The sequence below is a fragment of the Macrobrachium nipponense genome, chromosome 2 (genome assembly GCF_015104395.2).
Source record: "Macrobrachium nipponense isolate FS-2020 chromosome 2, ASM1510439v2, whole genome shotgun sequence".
Lineage (NCBI taxonomy): Eukaryota > Metazoa > Arthropoda > Malacostraca > Decapoda > Palaemonidae > Macrobrachium > Macrobrachium nipponense.
In genome coordinates this window covers 119096990-119115954 of record NC_087201.1, presented here as the reverse complement: position 1 = coordinate 119115954, position 18965 = coordinate 119096990, and the positions used below count along the sequence as shown (strand labels likewise).

Sequence of the window (18965 nt, the reverse complement as noted above, 5' to 3'; positions counted from 1 at the left end):
ACACCAAAAATGCAAAATAATCAATATTTGAAGGGTTTTTTTTATGAAAAATGCAATAAGAAGGCTGTTTACATAGTTTTCAACACACCCAAAGCATTAAAGGTAAGGTTTTCTTAGGATTTTTTACGATGTTCTGGCTTACGACGATTTTCGGCTTACAATGAGTCTTAAGAAAAGAATCCCTGTCGTAACCCCGGGTTATGACGGGGGTTCCGTTCTTAAGACGCGTCGTAACCCGAAAATCGTTGTAAGCCGGAACGACGTTCTTGAAAACATGTCCACAGGGAAAATTTCACTACTAATTTGCAATTTTTCTTAGGGCCGTATCTCTAAAATTATCACTAATTTACTTTTTTTCATGTGCAACACTGTGTATTCACAAATTACTGTATATTTTCATTGAAATACAAGAGAGAGAGAGAGAGAGAGAGAGAGAGAGAGAGAGAGAGAGAGAGAGAAATAACTCCTTAGGTTTCAATAGATTGAAATGAACGTCTGTAGACAACTTTTTCCCCCCTCCCACCCCTCCCATAAATACATATTTCTCCAGAGAAGAGAGAAAGAAGGACTGTGCAATTATGTTTGTCTGTCTATCAATTCTTTTGCTGAGAGCGAGAGAGATAAAAGGAAGAAATAGAAACACCAAATGTATGACAAGTATCTTGTGGAGAGAGAGAGAGAGAGAGAGAGAGAGAGAGAGAGAGAGAGAGAGAGAGAGAGAGAGTTGTCCTTACAGTATTTAAAAGAGAGAAATGGAATGATTATTGTATTTAAAATACTCAGATATGAATTTTGTACTTATAGTATTATTATTGGAAAATATTAATGATAAACTTATTACATACACGTCCATGAAAATGATCTCATCTCCAGTAAAAGAGAGAGAGAGAGAGAGAGATCCGAGAGAGAGAGAGAGACGAGAGAGAGAGAGGAGAGAGAGAGAGATATTACATAAAACCATTAAATTTCGTTGACCATTGTATGGCATTGTTAAGCTCGAGTGTCACTCGAGTGAGGTGGGAAAATTGATACAGAAAAAGACAAAGGGAAGAATTTTCTTTTGAAATTAGTTATCGTATTATTACTACTTCTATTATTATTATTATTATTATTATTATTATTATTATTTGAAAATATAATAAACACGTGCATCTACCATAAAAATTCTCTCATCTCAGTAAGAAAGAGGAATTATCCTTACAAGTGAAATGGAAAGGTCATTTTCATCTCTTTAAAATACGACCATTATGAATTTTGTAATTAAATTTTATTATTATTATTATTATTATTATTAAATAACTGAAATTATCAATAAACATTTTACATACTAGTACCATAAAATTCTTTCATCTCGGTGAGAGCGAGAGAGAGAGAGAGAAGGGAGTGAGAGGAGAGAGACGAGAGAGAGAGAGAGAGAGATGAGAGGGCGATGAAGAGAGAGAGTGAGGAGAGAGAGAGAGAGGAGGAGTTAACCTTAATTAAAAGTGACATGGATAGATTAGTATGTATTGTATTTCTTTAAAATACTATCACATATGAATTTTGTAATTACAGTTATTTTGTATTATTATTAATTTATTATTGATTTATTGAAAGTATTAAAAAACAAATAGTACAAGTACATAAAAATCTCGAGTCTCGGTAAATGAGAGAGAGAGAGAGAGAGAGAGAGAGAGAGAGAGAGAGAGAGAGGAAAATGTCAGGACCACGTGATTGCAACACTGCAGCTCTCCCCAGCTTTTCCCCCTCCTGGCTGTCACAGAACTTGATATATAGCTGACAGTTTTAGTACCTGGATCTCGAAAAGGTTACTGGAAGTTACTTCAAGAAGACTGGGATTTCCTGCATTCTTCCATAATTTTTTTAAATATAAGCTAAAATCTTACTAATTCACTATGGTATTTTCTTTAATGAATTGATATTATTGCTGTATAAATTAATTAATATTTGAAAATAGTAAATCATTTATTTATCATACTAAAAAAACATACATCTTTGTAGTAGAGAGAGAGAGAGAGAGAGAGAAACTGTGCTAAACTATAAAGGATTCTTATCTTATCATAGTATGTATTTTTTAAAAGCGTTGTAAACTTGGAGCGTCGGAAGCGTCAGCGGCGTAACCTCGGAACAAGCGTCGTAACCCAGGGCGGATTTTTCAATGAATATTTAAAAAAAAGCGTCGTAACCTCGGAACGTCGTCCTAACCCGCCGGACCCGTCGTAACCCGGGGACCGCCTGTATATTAAATATATATATATATATATAATATATATATATATATATATATATATATATATATATATATATATATATATATATATATACATATACAGTGTTCCCCTCGTATTCGCGTTCTACGGATTCAAGGACTCACACATTCGCGGATTTTTCTTTGGAACCTATCTAGAAATTATTCGCGGACGGACTCGCCCATTCGCGGAATTTTACAACGAAAATAATCACTAATTAGTGTATTTTGATGTTTATTTTCATGACTAAATACATTTTTATGATACAAAAATTATTTACTAATTTTCAAATATTAATTTTGATTAATACTGTATTAGTAAGTTTAATAAGTTTAAATGATATCACATAATAAAAATAATAATTCTCTCTCTCTCTCTCTCTCTCTCTCTCTCTCTCTCTCTCTCTCTCTCTCTCTCTCTCTCTCTCTCTCTACTACAAAGATGTATGTTTTTTTGTATGATAAATAAATTATTTACTATTTTCAAATATTTAATTTCTGGGCTCAGCTCGTGTCGCTGCGCGAAATATCCTTTAATCTATTATTTCTAGGGTAAATGTACTAACACATACCAGAGAATAAATAAATAAAGAAAAAAGGTCAGTACAACTGACTCGCTCACCCTCCAAGAGGGTGTCGGTATGAACACTATGGCGAGTGAGACCACTACCACGAGCCGCTTGCCAATAGAAATCTCCCACTACAAAATCCCCACAAGAGGGGAGCCGACCCACAGAGTGGGCAGCAACTACTACTACTCCATCCCATGCCTGCCGACTGCTGCGCCTCTGGTGGCTATCCTTTTCAGTTAGCGCGACACTGTATACACGTGCCCTTTTTGCTCTGTGTTTTTGTCCCTTATTTTTGGATTTACTCATCATGGAGCGTGCAGCCATCGCAGCAGCTAAGTTAAGTACTCAATGTTTATTGCTATTTGGTTTTTTCCGTCCTTGAGTCAGTATTTGCCGTTTTTTAGGTATAAATACGGACTCTAGGTCGGAAGCATGGCAGCATGGTTCTGCCTCGTGGCGGGTTCGTTCTTGGTCTTCCATACCCAGAACCTTCCCTTACTTTAGTACGCTCTATTTTTAGTCATCCTATTTGTTTTAGGGTACAGTCTACGCGGTTTATGTCATGCATGCATGTCTTTTTACCTTACGTAGGCTTCTTCTATCCAGACCCTAGCCACGGCTCTTAGTATCGGCCCGGCTAGCTTTGAGTGGGTAGACTTTCTTTCGGGTTAGTCGTACACTCCTGGATTTTTTCTCCTACTATTTTGTTTTCTTTCTTTCAATGTTTTATTTAATTTATTATGTTTTTGTTAGTGTAGGCGTCTGGCTTCATCTAGCCTAGGTTATGGCCCATAGGGCCCATGCGCTACCGCTCTTCAGTTCGGTTGCTTCCTTATAGCTTCTCTCTGATCAGCCGGTTGTGTATTCTAGGCCTTATCGTTTCATTGTTTTGTTGTTACCGCCCCGTGGTCACTACGTGATACGGAGCAGCCCAGACGCCTGTCCAGTCATCTTCCCCTCCTCCCGCTCTTCCATAGGGCCGGGGGGAGGGTTGGTCTGCCCACGCTCGCTCCGCATACCCGAGCCTGCCTCCCTCTCCCCCCAGGCGGAGGGAGTAGAGGGACGGGACAGACCCAGACTGGACTCGACCCCTCCAGCTTCTCGGTCCGGCCGGATGGCTAGGGGGGGGGGGGGGACTGGCCTTTCCCCCTCCGTCGCTTCTCCGTCGCTCCGTTGCTAGCGTGAGTCTGTGTGCCTCTCGCCCTTTCCCACCTTACTGGGGCTCCTTTTCTACCGGAGCTCCGGCATCCAAGTGGAAAGGTGCTAGTTCACCCCGCAGGGTGGACTGAGGCATACAGTTGGTCTCTACTAACCCCTCCGTTGCGCTGAGGTCGCGACACGCTCCGCCAACGCATGGGACTTAGTCCGGTACGTTCGATTTTTATAGGTTTAAGAATTAGTTATGTTAAACTAAGTAACTTTATCTTAAGCTAACTTAAACCATCCCCCTCCCTTGTCTGCCTCACCGGATCTCTCCGGGCTTATAGCCTATTCAGGCGGTAGGGAGGGGTTATGCCCAAATTTTTTCCGAGCTCCGGCATGCAGCGGAGTTCTTCTGTCCTTTAGCCTGTAAGTGATAGCCTTTAAGATGCTCATGTGTCTTTTCACTTACAGACCCCCACAAACTGTGAGCATCCGGGATTGCGCCGCCACGCTTCAAGGACCCCTGTGGACATGAAGTTTGCCGGTCCCATGCTCCCATGCGCGACTCCGCACGGGGACCTCCAAGTCTGGTATCACGAGACATGCACCATCTGTTATGATCTGGTGAGCCAGCTCTTAGACGGGTAGTATTTCCAACTCCGTTAGCCAGCCTCCCTACTTCGTTATAGTTCTTAAGTTTTAAAAATTCTAATCTTCTTAAACTTAAGATAAAAATACAGGGGATTTCGCATCCCCTATAATTTTAAGTTAAGCCTTTAATTTAGTTTTAGTTTTAAGTTTAATCTTAAAACTAATAAATACCCTCTCTTCCAGGCTCCGGCTGTGAAGGACACCGCACTGGCAACCCTGCGGGCCTGGGTCGGTGGTTTTGGGGAAGAACGCCGCCAAGGGTATGCCTACATTCTCGAGAAGAGGTTGGCGGTCCTGATCTTCCCCGGAGGCAAGTCAACGGGCTACGTCGACCCAGCAGAGGCGGCCCCGACTATTGCGTTCATCCAACAACAGCTCGCTGCCTCGTTGACGGATCCAGGCCAGGACATCTCCTCGGAAGTCGCGACGTTAGATCTAAACATTGAACCCATGGTAGGTGTAGACGACCTGTTGGTCGAGGTGAGTACGTTGGACGCCCAAGGGATGCCCTTGGGTGCCACTGGATCTTCTACCCCTGCAAAACTCTCCATCCTTCCAAGGCTTTTACAGGTACAGAACTTTATACTTCTCCTGATGCTTCCGTTAGACCTAAGGTCAAAGGACAAGCAGTAAAAACCTTGACTAAGACGTCGTCGTCGTCTAAAAAGACGGCGTCGGCGTCATCATCATCTCGTAAGTCTCCGGCTAAAAAACCCCGGAGCAGAGAGGTCTAAAGCTTCCGGGTCCGGCTCCAAATCCTCTAGGAGTAGATCCTCCAGGGAGAGATCACACACTCCAGCGGAGTCAACCGTTCCACTACCTTTGGTTCCGGTTCAGAGCCACCCGTCCACCTCCGCAGCAGCTCCGGCTTTGGATCCCAACGCTGGCCTGTTGCAACAAGTGGGCGATCTGGTGGGGTCTCTAAAAAACCAGTATGGAACAGATGTTCTCCCGGTTGTCTGATAGGATCAACTCCCAGGACAACATTATCGCCGGACTGAGCCAAGCTCCGCTAGCTTCTCCCCCACCCTTCAGCACAGGGGGAGCGCAATTGCCTCCGTATGACTCTCTACCTCCGTTCAGTATGAACAATCCTTGGAGAGTAGCGTCATACGCCCCCTTCCAGGACGGGCTTATTTCTATCCCGGAATGTGGAACTCGGAGGATTGAAGACTTCGAGTTCTACCCGGAAGACCTTCAGCCTCCGTTCATCGGCTACGCCAGGCTCACCGCCTCTGCCATGACTCGAGACGATAAGGTACCTAAAGAAACAGTCCTCTATTCACGAGACCAGGCTCAAAGAGAATGGCTCAGGTGTTTTAGAGGACATGGACTGTTCGAACACGAAAATACAGCCGTTTAAGAGTCCTTTCACAATCTTTACAATGGAAGAGAGTACCCGCTCCCTTTCTTGACAAAGATTGCTACGGTTACCATTCCAGCAGCCCAGAAGGGGGATTCGTTGCCTACAGCTGAAAGAAGCGGACCCTACGTCTCCTTTACTTCCCTCAGCCGGTGAGTTGTGGGAAGATCTGCCCAACACTTTTTCGGCGGGCAAACTCAAACCAGACTGTGCTATGGAGCAGTTTGGTGAGAAGCTGCCTAGACTTCCAGATAGCCTCATTCAGGCAGAATTGATGCCAAGTCTAGGTTGGCCAGGTCTATCAATACCATGGCCATGACCGAGGTGGCTACCATTTCCTATGGTTCTGAGCCACTTTTTAAGCTGATCACCAAGTCACTGACTCAAACGGTGCAGTCTGATATGTTCGAGTTCGCCATGGCTAGAACAAAACTGTAGGAAACATGTCCTCCAAGAAGCAACGATTCGGCATGAACCGAATACGTTGCTTGCATCGAACATCTGGGGAGCAGACCTCTTCCCAGATGCGATGGTGAAGGAGGTCCAGGCAGAGGCTACAAGGCTTAACCAAAGCCTTAAAGATCGTTGGGGTCTTACGGCCAAGAGACGCCAAGATCAAGTTGTCAGAGGTAAGGCTCAGAAGAAACCCAGACGTTTCCAGCCTTACCAAAAGAAACAGCCACACTTTACCCAGCCTGTTCCAGCTGTCCCGTTGGTGCAAGCAGCCCAACCTTCTACCTCCAAGGCTCAATCGCAGCCTATCTATGTCATTTCCCCCCCAGCCTCAACCCTCCACCTCTTACGCTCTCTCCCCAGCCTTCAATCAAGTCTTCGAGGGCCAGGCTTCCCAGAAGTATGACCGCTCGGTAAGGGAGGCAGAGGTAAGCGATCCTTTCGTCAGAGAGGATCGGGAGGGTCCTTTAATAAGAGGAAAGCATTTTCAGGGAGGCCCGCGGAGGCTACCAAACACCCAATGAGGACTTTCAGGTAGGAGTGGAGGCTGTTTCACTTCCGCCACCGGTGGAATTTCAGCAGTGGGCGCAAAGCATTGTGTCAAAAGGCCTGGGTTTGGAGTTGGGTAGCGAACCCGCCCCCCATCCAGACCTTTCCGCCAACTTCCATCCAAAGAATTGACGGAGTATGCGGAGGACCTCCTTCAGAAAGGACGCTATAGCGATGGAGTCAACAGAAAATTAAAGTTTCAAGGGCGCTTGTTCAGCGTTCCAAAGAAAGGCTCACAAAAAAGAAGGGTAATCTTAGACTTGTCCCGCTTAAACTTAGCCATTCGCTGCGACAAGTTCAAGATGCTCACGATCTCGCAGGTACGGACCTTACTTCCCCGTGGGGCCGTCACCACCTCTATCGATCTTACAGACGCTTACTATCATATCCCTATTGCAAGGCACTTCCGTCCGTATCTGGGCTTCAAGATAGGAGATCAGGCATTCTCCTTCAAGGTAGTTCCTTTCGGGCCTCAAAGTAGGCACCCAGGGTGTTCACGAAAGTTTGGCGGAACAAGTGGTAGTTCAACAACTAAGATCGCAAGGGGTTATGGTAGTAGCGTATCTCGACGATTGGTTTAATCTGGGCTCCAACAGTCGAGGAATGCCACAAAGCAACACTGAAAGTGATTCAGTTCCTGGAATATCTAGGCTTCAAGATAAACAGGACCAAGTCAAGACTCACTCCAGAGTCAAACTTTCAGTGGCTGGGCATTCAATGGGAATCTATCCTCCCATACTCTGTCGATTCCATCAGCCAAGAGGAAAGAAATAGCGAAGTCAGTAAAGCAATTTCTGAGTCACAAACTTGCGTCAAGAAGAACCCAGGAAAGGATCCTGGGTTCACTCCAGTTTGCATCAGTGACAAACATCTTGATGAAAGCCAAACTGAAAGACCTAACCAGAATCTGGCGCTCACGAGCAAATGTCAGGTCCAGGGACAAATTATCCTCAGTCCCTCAGATTCTACGGAATCGACTACGCCCGTGGGCAAAAGTCAAGAACTTATCGATATCAGTGCCCCTTCAGTTTCCTCCTCCGGGGATTACCATCCACACAGACGGCTTCGTTAAGCGGTTGGGGAGGATATTCTCAGTTCAAGAAAGTTCAGGGAACTTGGTCACCTCAGTTCCGTCAGTTCCACATAAACGTACTGGAAGCAATGGCAGTGTTCTTGACTCTAAAAAGGTTACGTCCGCCGAAGTACTCCCACATAAAGCTAGTCTTAGTCAGCGCAGTGGTAGTCCATTGTATAACAGGGGAGGCTCCAAAGCACGTCATCTAAATCATGTCATGGTAGCCATCTTCTCCCTGGCGGACAAGTTCAGTTGGCACCTCTCCTCACCCATATAGCTGGAGTGAGAAACGTCATAGCAGATGCTCTATCCCGATCAGTACCTCTAGAGTCGGAATGGTCACTGGACAGCAGTTCGTTCCAATGGATTCTTCGGAGAGTTCCAGGCCTACAAGTGGATCTCTTCGCATCCCAAGCTGAACCACAAACTCCCATGTTATGTGGCCCCCAACCTGGACCCTCTGGCCTATGCCACGGACGCCCTGGCCCTAGACTGGAACAACTGGGAGAAGATTTATGTCTTCCCTCCAGTGAATCTTCTCATGAAGGTACTGAACAAACTCAGGACATTCAAGGGTCAAGTGGCTCTAGTAGCCCCAGACTGGCCGAAGAGCAATTGGTACCCTCTAATTCTGAAACTGGGTCTTCGCCCTCTTCGAATTCCCAGTCCCAGGCTCTCCCAGTCAGTGCAAACGAAGACTGTGTTCGCTTCCTCAGGAATTCTCAAAACCCTAACTTTATGGATTTCATGAAGTTTGCAGCGAAAAGAGATGCGAATATTGACCCTCAAATATTCTCTTCTTGGAACTGATAAAAGGGATTCAACTTTGAGACAGTATGATGCTGCTGTCAAAAAGTTAGCAACCTTCCTGAAAGAATCAGATATTAGAATCATGACAATCAATTCAGCTATATCCTTTTTCAGATCTTTATTGAAAAAGGCTTAGCAGCTAGCACCATTACGACAAACAAGTCAGCCTTGAAAAAGATTTTTCAATTTGGTTTCAACATAGACTTGATAGACTCCTACTTCTCGTTCTATTCCCAAGGCTTGTGCTAGACTTAGACCTTCTGTAAGGCCTACGTCAGTATCATGGTTCTTAAATGTTCTAAAGCTGCTTCAGAAAACTGATAATGACACAGCTTCATTTATAATGCTCTTAAGAAAACAAAAACTCTATTTTTATTAAGCTTGGCCTCAGGAGCCAGAATTTCAGAACTGTCGGCATTATCCAGAGATCCGGATCATATTCAATTTCTTCCCACAGGGGAAGTGCTACTTTCTCCGGAACGTAGTTTTATAGCAAAGAATGAAGATCCTTGATGAGGTGTGGGAACCATGGAAGGTTGTACCCCTTCCACAAGATATATCTCTTTCCTGCCCAGTATCGACCTTACGAGCCTTTCTGTCCAGGACCTCCTCATCCTCATCGGGTCCTCTCTTTAAGAGAGCAAAAGGTGGTACTTTATCTATTAAAGGCATCAGGCAGCAGATCCTGTACTTTATTAAGCAAGCCAATCCTGACTCTTTCCCAAAAAAAAGCACATGATGTCAGGGCAGTAGCCACCTCAATTAACTATTTTCCAACCATATGAATTTCGATGAGTTGAAAAAATATACTGGATGGAAATCGCCGACAGTATTTAAGCGTCATTACTTAAAGTCCTTGGAAGCTCTGAAATTTTCAGCAGTTGCGGCGGGTAACAATGTTTTCCCCGACTCTGCTTTAATCTTTAGTAGAAGATCAGTCCTCCTCTACCTGTCTCACCCAACAGTTCGTCTATGCCTGTCATGTTCATCTACGTTTACCTTGGGTCTTAGCTGCTCTTATGGTGATATGGTGGGTGTCCCTTATTTTTTTGCTAGGGGCACTCACAATCGATTGTATGTATTGATCTCTTTGATGTGATCCCCTTATTTTTATGCTAGGGGATACATCTTATTTACAATGGTTACGGGTTTTGTATATTAAGTCATATACATTCCCTTCATATATTATTATTATTGAAGTTTGTTCTGTTCAAGTTATTGTTATAATTGCTTTTGAGTTCTTTGTACATATCTATACACAGATACTGCTTTTAAACATATATTCCATGTAAGCCCTGTATATATGTAAAATTAAGTTAATTTAAGAAATATTATTAGCATTAAGTTTAATAAGTAATATTTCTAATTTTGTATCATTGTGTATATGTATATTTTTTAGCAATTATATTCCTTCTTTTTATGTTATCTTTTATTTGAGACCCCTTTTTGTTTAGTTGAATTTTCTTTACAATCTTGTGCTATTTCTCTGGTACGATTTTGCGCAGCGACACGAGCTGAGCCCAGAAAAGGGATTTGACGTAAGGAAAAATCTATTTCTGGGCGATTGGCTCGTGTCGCCAGCGAAATCCCGCCCTACCATCCCATCGCTCAAGATGTCTGCTAACTTCAGGATGGCCCCACCAGAGGCGCAGCAGTCGGCAGCATGGGATGGAGTAGTAGTAGTTGCTGCCCACTCTGTGGGTCGGCTCCCCTCCGTGGGGATTTTGTAGTGGGAGATTTCTATTGGCAAGCGGCTCGTGGTAGTGGTCTCACTCGCCATAGTGTTCATACCGACACCCTCTTGGAGGGTGAGCGAGTCAGTTGTACTGACCCTTTTTCTTTATTTATTTATTCTCTGGTATGGTTAGTACATTTACCCTAGAAATAATAGATTAAAGGATATTTCGCTGGCGACACGAGCCAATCGCCCAGAAATAGATTTTTCCTTACGTCAAAATCCCTTATTAATTTATACAGCAATAATATCAATTCATTAAAGAAAATACCATAGTGAATTAGAAAGATTTTAGCTTATAAATTTAAAAAATCATGGAAGAATGAAGGAAATCCCAGTCAGATTCTTTCTCCAACTCCAGGTACTAAAACTCAGATATACGTATCAAGTTAAGTGACCGGAGGGGGAGGGAGCTGTTTTGTTGCTGCCATCAAGTGCTCATGAAATTTCCACCGCCTCTCTCTCTCTCTCTCTCTCTCTCTCTCATTTACTGAGACTCAAGATTTTTTATAGTACTTTTACAATTTGTTTTTAATACTTTCAAATAATAATAGTAATAATAATAATAATAATAATAATAACTGTAATTACAAAATTCATATTAGTGATAAGTATTTTAAAGAAATACAATAGTAATCATATCCATGTCACTTTTAATTAAGGTTCTCTCTCTCTCTCTCTGCCACACAAGATTGTGTCATAGTGGTAAACTGAAGCGTTATAAGTATTTTTTGAGAGAACAGAGAGAGATAAACACTCTCTCTCTCTCTCTCTCTCTCTTACCGAGATGAAAGAATTTTTATGGTACTAGTATGTAAAATGTTGATTAATAATTTCAGTTACTTAATAATAATAATTATGAATTTTGTAATAATAATTACAAAATTCATAATGGTAGTATTTTAAAGAGATGAAAATTACCTTTCCATTTCACTTGTAAGGATAACCCCTCTTTCTTACTGAGATGAGAGAATTTTTTATGGTAGATGCACGTGTTTATTTTATTTTCAAACAATAATAATAATAATAGAAGTAGTAATAATACGATAACTAATTTCAAATGAAAATTCTTCCCTTCGTCTTTTTCTGTATCAATTTCCCTACCTCAACTCCAGTGACGCTCGGAGCTGGGATAATCACAATGCCATACAATGGTCAACGAATTTCATGGTTTTATGTAATCAATCTCTCTCTCTCTCTCTCTCTCTCTTCTCTCTCTCTGCTATTGGCTGTTTAATATACTTCTAATGGTAAAATGTTTAAGATTACTTTAAAATGATATTAATAATACCAATCAATGGTATATTTTGATGTAGGATAATACTTTAAGTAGACATTTGGTATTTGTGATTTCACTTCCCTTGTAAAAAGAAAATGGATGTCTCAAATAGTAACAGTATGAAAGAAAACGTGCATGACTGAATACTTATGGGGGGACTGAATTATTTTCACATACGTAACTAAGTCATTCAGTACGTACATAGTATGTATTTATGTATAAACATAAAATGTAAGATTTACTTTAAAACAGTATTAATAATATTTAAAAGATTAATATGAACCATAATAGGATATTTTATGTATATTTGATGAAGGATGGTCTTTTTAGGGATACTTTGGTGTTTGCATGCTTAGGTATAGTTCATGAGCATTTTTAGAGGGGGGTTCCAAACATTTGCGGATTCTAACTATTCGCGGGGGGTCTGGTACGCATCCCCCACGAATACGGGGGGACTACTGTATATATACATATATATAGTAATATATATATATATAAAATAATAAATATATATATATAGATATATATATTATATATATATATATATATATATTATATATATATAGGCAGCCCCCTGGGTTATGACGGTGTCGGCTTACAACGTTCCTTTCTCGAGGTTGACGACGCTTAGGTCAATAGACCGTTATTTCCAGGGTTACAACGCATTTTTGCCAGGGGTGTCCACGACGCCATACAACGCTCATCTGGGAGTGAAATATGACACCAAAAATGCAAAATAATTAATATTTGAGGGTTTTTTTGATGGAAAATGCCATAAGAATGCAGTTTACATAGTTTTCAATGCACCCAAAGCATTATAAGTAGTTTTTTCTTAGGATTTTTGACAATGTCCCGGCTTACGACGATTTTCGGCTTACGACGCGTCTCAGAACGGAACCCCCGTCGTAACCCGGGGACCGCCTGTATATATATATCTATATTGTTTAATATATTTTATCTATATATGTTTAATATGTTATATATATACATATATCTATATATATATATTATAAATTAAAATAAATATATTAACACTCGCTGAGTCCGTGTTGTTTTTAAAAACATGTCAATCATCTTGCTCGCTCGAGTCTGTCTCGATCGAGTCATGTCTTTGTTGCGCAGACTGGTTTCATAAGCATACGTCTTTACCAAATGCCATGTGTAGATTTCATTATTTTTTCTGTAAAGTTGCGTCATGTTTGAAGTTTCTGGAAGAATTGCATCATCTTTCTCATAGCCCAAAACATTTTGTGCCAGATCCACTGCCCAGCTCTTATGCGAAATGAAAGATTCCATTATAGACTTGGGATTCCTGGCGTTCAGACCTCTCTCTCTCTCTCTCTCTCCATCGCACAGCATTTTTTATTTCAAAGTAACGTAACGATTTAATACTTATTGAATGGTCACTCGTAAATTTTGGATTTCAGATTTAATATTTCTTAGAGTTTATTTAGTGTTATTTAGTGCTTTTTGTGGAATCTGAACAAACATTATACCAGTGTGTAACAGCGCCTAATTTTGTGAAATACTGTGAATTGGTGAATTTTTTGAAGAAAGAAGTTGGTATACCAAGGTAAAGTGTGTTATATTTTTATTAGTTGCAACTAATAACTAATAGTTGCAATGGTTTGAGTGAAACAATTTCAGTTTTTACACATTGCAAATTTTTGTGTTTTGTGTTTGTTTCATTTGAGGTGCATTAATCCATTATTGACGTGTGTGTTTTTCCACATTTTTCTGTTTTCATTTACATTCTCAATTTAATTGAATTTAACACTTGTGAATTAATTTGCATATACTTAGAATTCTTTTCAAGTTTTATTGTTGTTTAGCACTTATGAATTAATTTCCAAATTTCAATTATTACCTAACACTTTTGAATTTTGATTGAATTAATTTTCTTGAATTTTGTGATAAATTAATTTTGATTTAATTTTACTTAATTGATTCAAGAATTAATTAAACTTTGCTTTGTTTTCAAGTAACAGTAATTTTCCCTGATATTGTGAATTTCACTTATAAATTTTGAGTTTGATAATAAATTTTTTTATTTTAAATTTTTATAAGTGTTTCATTGTACACCAGTCTATAAATATAATTATATTTATGTTAGGTAGAAACATAGTGGTAATGGAGCAGTTTTCCTTCAATTTACTTAAAGTGACTTAGAACCAGGGAAGTACTTAGACTTTTGAAATCAGGGAAATACTTAGACTTTTAAAGTTGTTGATGGTGTGATGCCCTTTAATTAATTTAATTAATACAAGATTACCTCACACCTGTTTTGACGAACTTAGTCTGATTTTCTGCAATACTGGTAAGTTATTAAGGGATCACTGTTGCCTTTAGAGTATTCAGTTGTTTAATACCTGTGATGAGGGTTAAGGTGTCTGGCTGTTGTGAGGTAACAATTAATGAATGGTAAGTGTAGTAACCAGATACTTGGCACTTCGTCACAATATATATATATATATATATATATATTACAGTGTTCCCCCTGTATTTGTGGGGGTAGTGTACCAAACTCCCCCGTGAATAGTTAAAACCTTAAATAACATCCTACTTCAAATATACCTAAACTTACTAACCTATTACATATTAATCTTTGAGGTTATATTATCAATATCATTTCAAAGTCATCTTAAACATTTTATCATTAAAAATATATACCTTATACCTACAGCAAATAACAGAGAGAGAGAGAGAGAGAGAGAGAGAGAGAGAGAGAGAGAGAGAGAGAGAGAGAGAGAGAGCATTGAATGGCAACATCATATATCTGACCATCAAGAGTGAAATTATGAATTATTTCTGAGACAGAGAGAATAATAATGGAGAGAGAGAGAGAGAGAGAGAGAGAGAGAGAGAGAGAGAGAGAGAGAGAGAGAGAGATAACTATTAGACTTCACTCCTTCCCCTCCGCCAATTCGTATATCAAACTGCCATTTACTCCCCAGCCCACCTTCCTCCAAGTGGATAAAAAGACTGGGAATTGCTATTTTTTATTAATTTTATTAATATTATGAAAATTAGTAATAAGGTAAATAATTTATTTATACTACAAAACAAATAAACATATGTGAGAGAGAGAGAGAGAGAGAGAGAGAGAGAGAGAGAGAGAGAGAGAGAGAGAGAGAGAGAAGGTGGTTGTTATTGTTTAATCTCATTAAACTTAGTATTATTTGAAAACTAGTACTGTATATTATTATTTTACCATAAAATGTAGTAATGCTTAAGGAAAGATATACTTATACATACACTTCCAGCCCAAACAGAGGGCGAGAGTTACCACTATGACATACGTGTATCTCGTGTGGCAAAAGAGAGAAAGAGAGAGAGAGAGAGAGTTATCCTTATTTAAAAGAATGAAATGGATAGATTATTGTATTTCTTTAAAATACTATCAAATATGAATTTTGAAATTAATTATATTATTAATACTATGCAAAAATATTAACAAACATATACATAGAGAGAGAGAGAAAGAGAAGAACGGTTCTGCTTCCCACTGACTTATCAGCTGATCTGGGATGATTATTCACCCATTTATTTCACTTACACTCAATTTTCCCAAAACACTTTTAGTTTTGTTACAGTAAAATACCAATCTATAGTGCATTTACTTTTCTAGGATTGCTACGGTGGGGCCAGGTAGAAAAGGCAGAGTTGTCATATCTACAGGTATGTAAGTCCCATTAAATGCTTCCCGCAGATATAATCCTTCTTAGGAGGATTCGCTTTAGACCTTGGGGGTCGAGGGAAAGTTTGCTTCTTCCCTGTTAACCTTTTTATTTTTATTCCCGATTCTACTTAGCTATTCCTTCTTTCTCTTTCTATAATTATAGATGTGCTGAATGGCCTTTTGGCTCCGGTGTTTGAACTTGAAACATAAATTCATATGTCAATTGATCTATTATGCCCTTGGAAAAGACAACCACTCATTCCTTCTCTGCATAACATTTTAATCAAAATCATCCAAGTCAGTCACAGGACTCACTTTCTCTTTTCTTTTTTGAAACACTGGAGATTCCACTATATTTCCCGCCTTTCTTGCTTCTTGAGTCTACGAGTAGTCATTTCTAACACTTTTGTTGCTTCAGATGTTCTCTGAATAGCCTTCGAACATCAGTTACAGGACCTTCAAGATGTTTTTATAAAATGAAGTATTTCAGGAAGTTATTAACTATTTCCTTGGCCTCAGGTGGTAGGTGAAGACATTTAGGGGAGTCACTTGGGCTGGGCTGTCCATACTTTTCAGAGTGGGTGATCAAGTGTGAGTATCTTTTAATGATATTGACCATGACCTTTTAAATCCTCTTAAAAACCATTAGGTCCCTTGAATTCAGATCTGGCATCACCGGGGAAAAAATAGCGCTAAAGGAACGTATTTCACGGAGCGACACGGCTGAGCCCAGAAATATGCCATATCTTATTTCAAAGAATATACGAAATAAGATATATTCAAAATATCTGACGCAAATAAAGAATCACATTTCAAGAAAAAAAAAACTATTTCAATAGACTCCATGAAGCTAATATGATTACCATAACATGAAAACTGGCAACGTATGATATCTGTACAAGCCACACCACAGCCATCTTAGAAAAGTAAATGCACTATAGTGACAAATGCTTGCAATGATATTTTACTACTGTAAAAGTAACTCAGCTCTGTGATAAACAAACTGGCACTGCTTTCAGCTTCTGCATGCCTTCAATTGTTTGTTGAAACGGCTTCCTTGTGAAAAGTTATTTTATCTCTTTTTTTTTCCTTTTCTTGTATTCTTGACTTACTACTTGATTGCAAAATCCTCATGTTTGTTTTAATAAAAGTCTGCCATTTGCCCACAGTAAGTTGAAGTACTGTGGCATAATTAATCTCTTTTGTGCACTTAACCCTTAAACACCAAAAAAAAGTTTTTTTAAATATTCGCGAAAAAATAGTTATAGGGCTACTTGGCGAAAAATTTTGAATCACACGCCTTGAGGGATGCTGGGAGTTCATGGATCAAGCTGTTGTTTTGTTTACAAGTGTTACCCAGGCGCTCATGCGCGAATTTCTTTCTTCTAACACTAAAAAGCATCAGCGACACTTCTCAGAAATTCTTTCGTCACTTTGTCGCAATTTGTGCACCGTTTTATATTAGCCGTTACATAGAGTTTTATATATGAAAATGTGCACAATTTCATGAAGAATACAACAAAAAACACCCCATGGTTGTAGCTTTTATCAGTTTTGAAATATTTTCATATAAATCACAATAAGTTCCAAAATTTCAACCTTCGGTCAACTTTGACTCGACCGAAAAAGTCGAAAAACGCAATTGTAAGCTAAAACTCTTACATTCTAGTAATATTCAATCATTTACCTTCATTTTGCAACAAATTGGAAGTCTCTAGCAAAATATTTTGATTTATGGTGAATTTTTTCAAAACACTTTTTCCTTACGTCCGCGCGATAACTCTGCCGAAAAAATCAAAAATTCTTTTATCAGTTGTCGTAATCTTTGCACCATTTTATATTAGCCGTTACATAAAGTTTTACATGTGAAAATATGCGCAAAGTTTTATATACAAAAATGTGCGCAATTTCATGTGGAATACAACAAAAAACAACCCATGCTTGTAGCTTTTATCAGTTTTGAAATATTTTCAAAACTGATAGGGCTATTTGGCGAAAAATTTTGAATCACACGCCTTGAGGGATCCTGGGAGTTCATGGATCAAGCTGTTGTTTTGTTTACAAGCGTTACCCAGGCGCTCATGCGCGAATTTCTTTCTTTTAACACTAAAAAGCATCAACGACACTTCTCAGAAATTCTTTCGTCACTTTGTCGCAATTTGTGCACCGTTTTATATTAGCCGTTACATAGAGTTTTATATATGAAAATTTGCACAATTTCATGAGGAATACAATAAAAAACACCCCATTGTTGTAGCTTTTATCAGTTTTGAAATATTTTCATATAAATCACAATAAGTTCCAAAATTTCAACCTTCGGTCAACTTTGACTCGACCGAAAAAGTCGAAAAACGCAATTGTAAGCTAAAACTCTTACATTCTAGTAATATTCAATCATTTACCTTCATTTTGCAACAAATTGGAAGTCTCTAGCACAATATTTCGATTTATGGTGAATTTTTTCAAAACACTTTTTCCTTACGTCTGCGCGATAACTGCTGAAAAAATCAAAAATTCTTTCGTCAGTTGTCGTAATCTTTGCTCCATTTTATATTAGCCTTTACATAAAGTTTTACATATGAAAATATGCGCAAAGTTTTATATATGAAAATGTGCGCAATTTCATGTAGAATACAACAAAAAACAACCCATGGTTGTAGCTTTTATCAGTTTTGAAATATTTTCATATAAATCACAATAAGTTCCAAAATTTCAACCTTCGGTCAACTTTGACTCGACCGAAAAAGTCGAAAAACGCAATTGTAAGCTAAAACTCTTACATTCTAGTAATATTCAATCGTTTACCTTCATTTTGCAACAAATTGAAAGTCTCTAGCACAATATTTCGATTTATGGTGAATTTTTTAAAAAACTTTTTCCTTACGTCCTCGCGGGAACTCTGCCGAAAAAAATCAGAAATTCTTTTGTCACTTTGTCATAATGTTTGCACCATTTTATATTAGCCGTTACATATAGTTTTATATATATAAATGTGTGCAATTTCATGTAGAATACAACAATAAACAACCCATGATTGTAGCTTTCATTAGTTTTGAAACATTTTCATATAAATCACGATAAGTGCCAAAATTTCAACCTTCGGTCAACTTTGACTCGACCGGAAAAAGTCGAAAAACGCAACTGTAAGCTAAAACTCTTACATTCTAGTAATATTCAATCATTTACCTTCATTTTGCAACAAATTGGAAAACTCTAACACAATATTTTGATTTATGGTGAACTTTTGAAAAACGCTTTTTCCTTACGTCCACATGATAACTCTGCCGAAAAAATCAGAAATTTTTCCTTATGTTTGCACCGTTTCATATTAGCTATTACATGAAGTTTTATATATGAACATTTGCACAATTTCATGTAGAATACAACAAAAAATAACTCATGGCTGTA

The 18965-nt window shown here is 39.1% G+C and overlaps 1 protein-coding gene across 1 annotated transcript in view; it reads right to left on the bottom strand.

The window, feature by feature from the left end:
- Positions 1 to 18965, bottom strand: part of LOC135221287 (uncharacterized) — a 60738-nt gene that overhangs the window by 10112 nt on the left and 31661 nt on the right. The gene's annotated exons all lie outside the window — the stretch shown is intronic.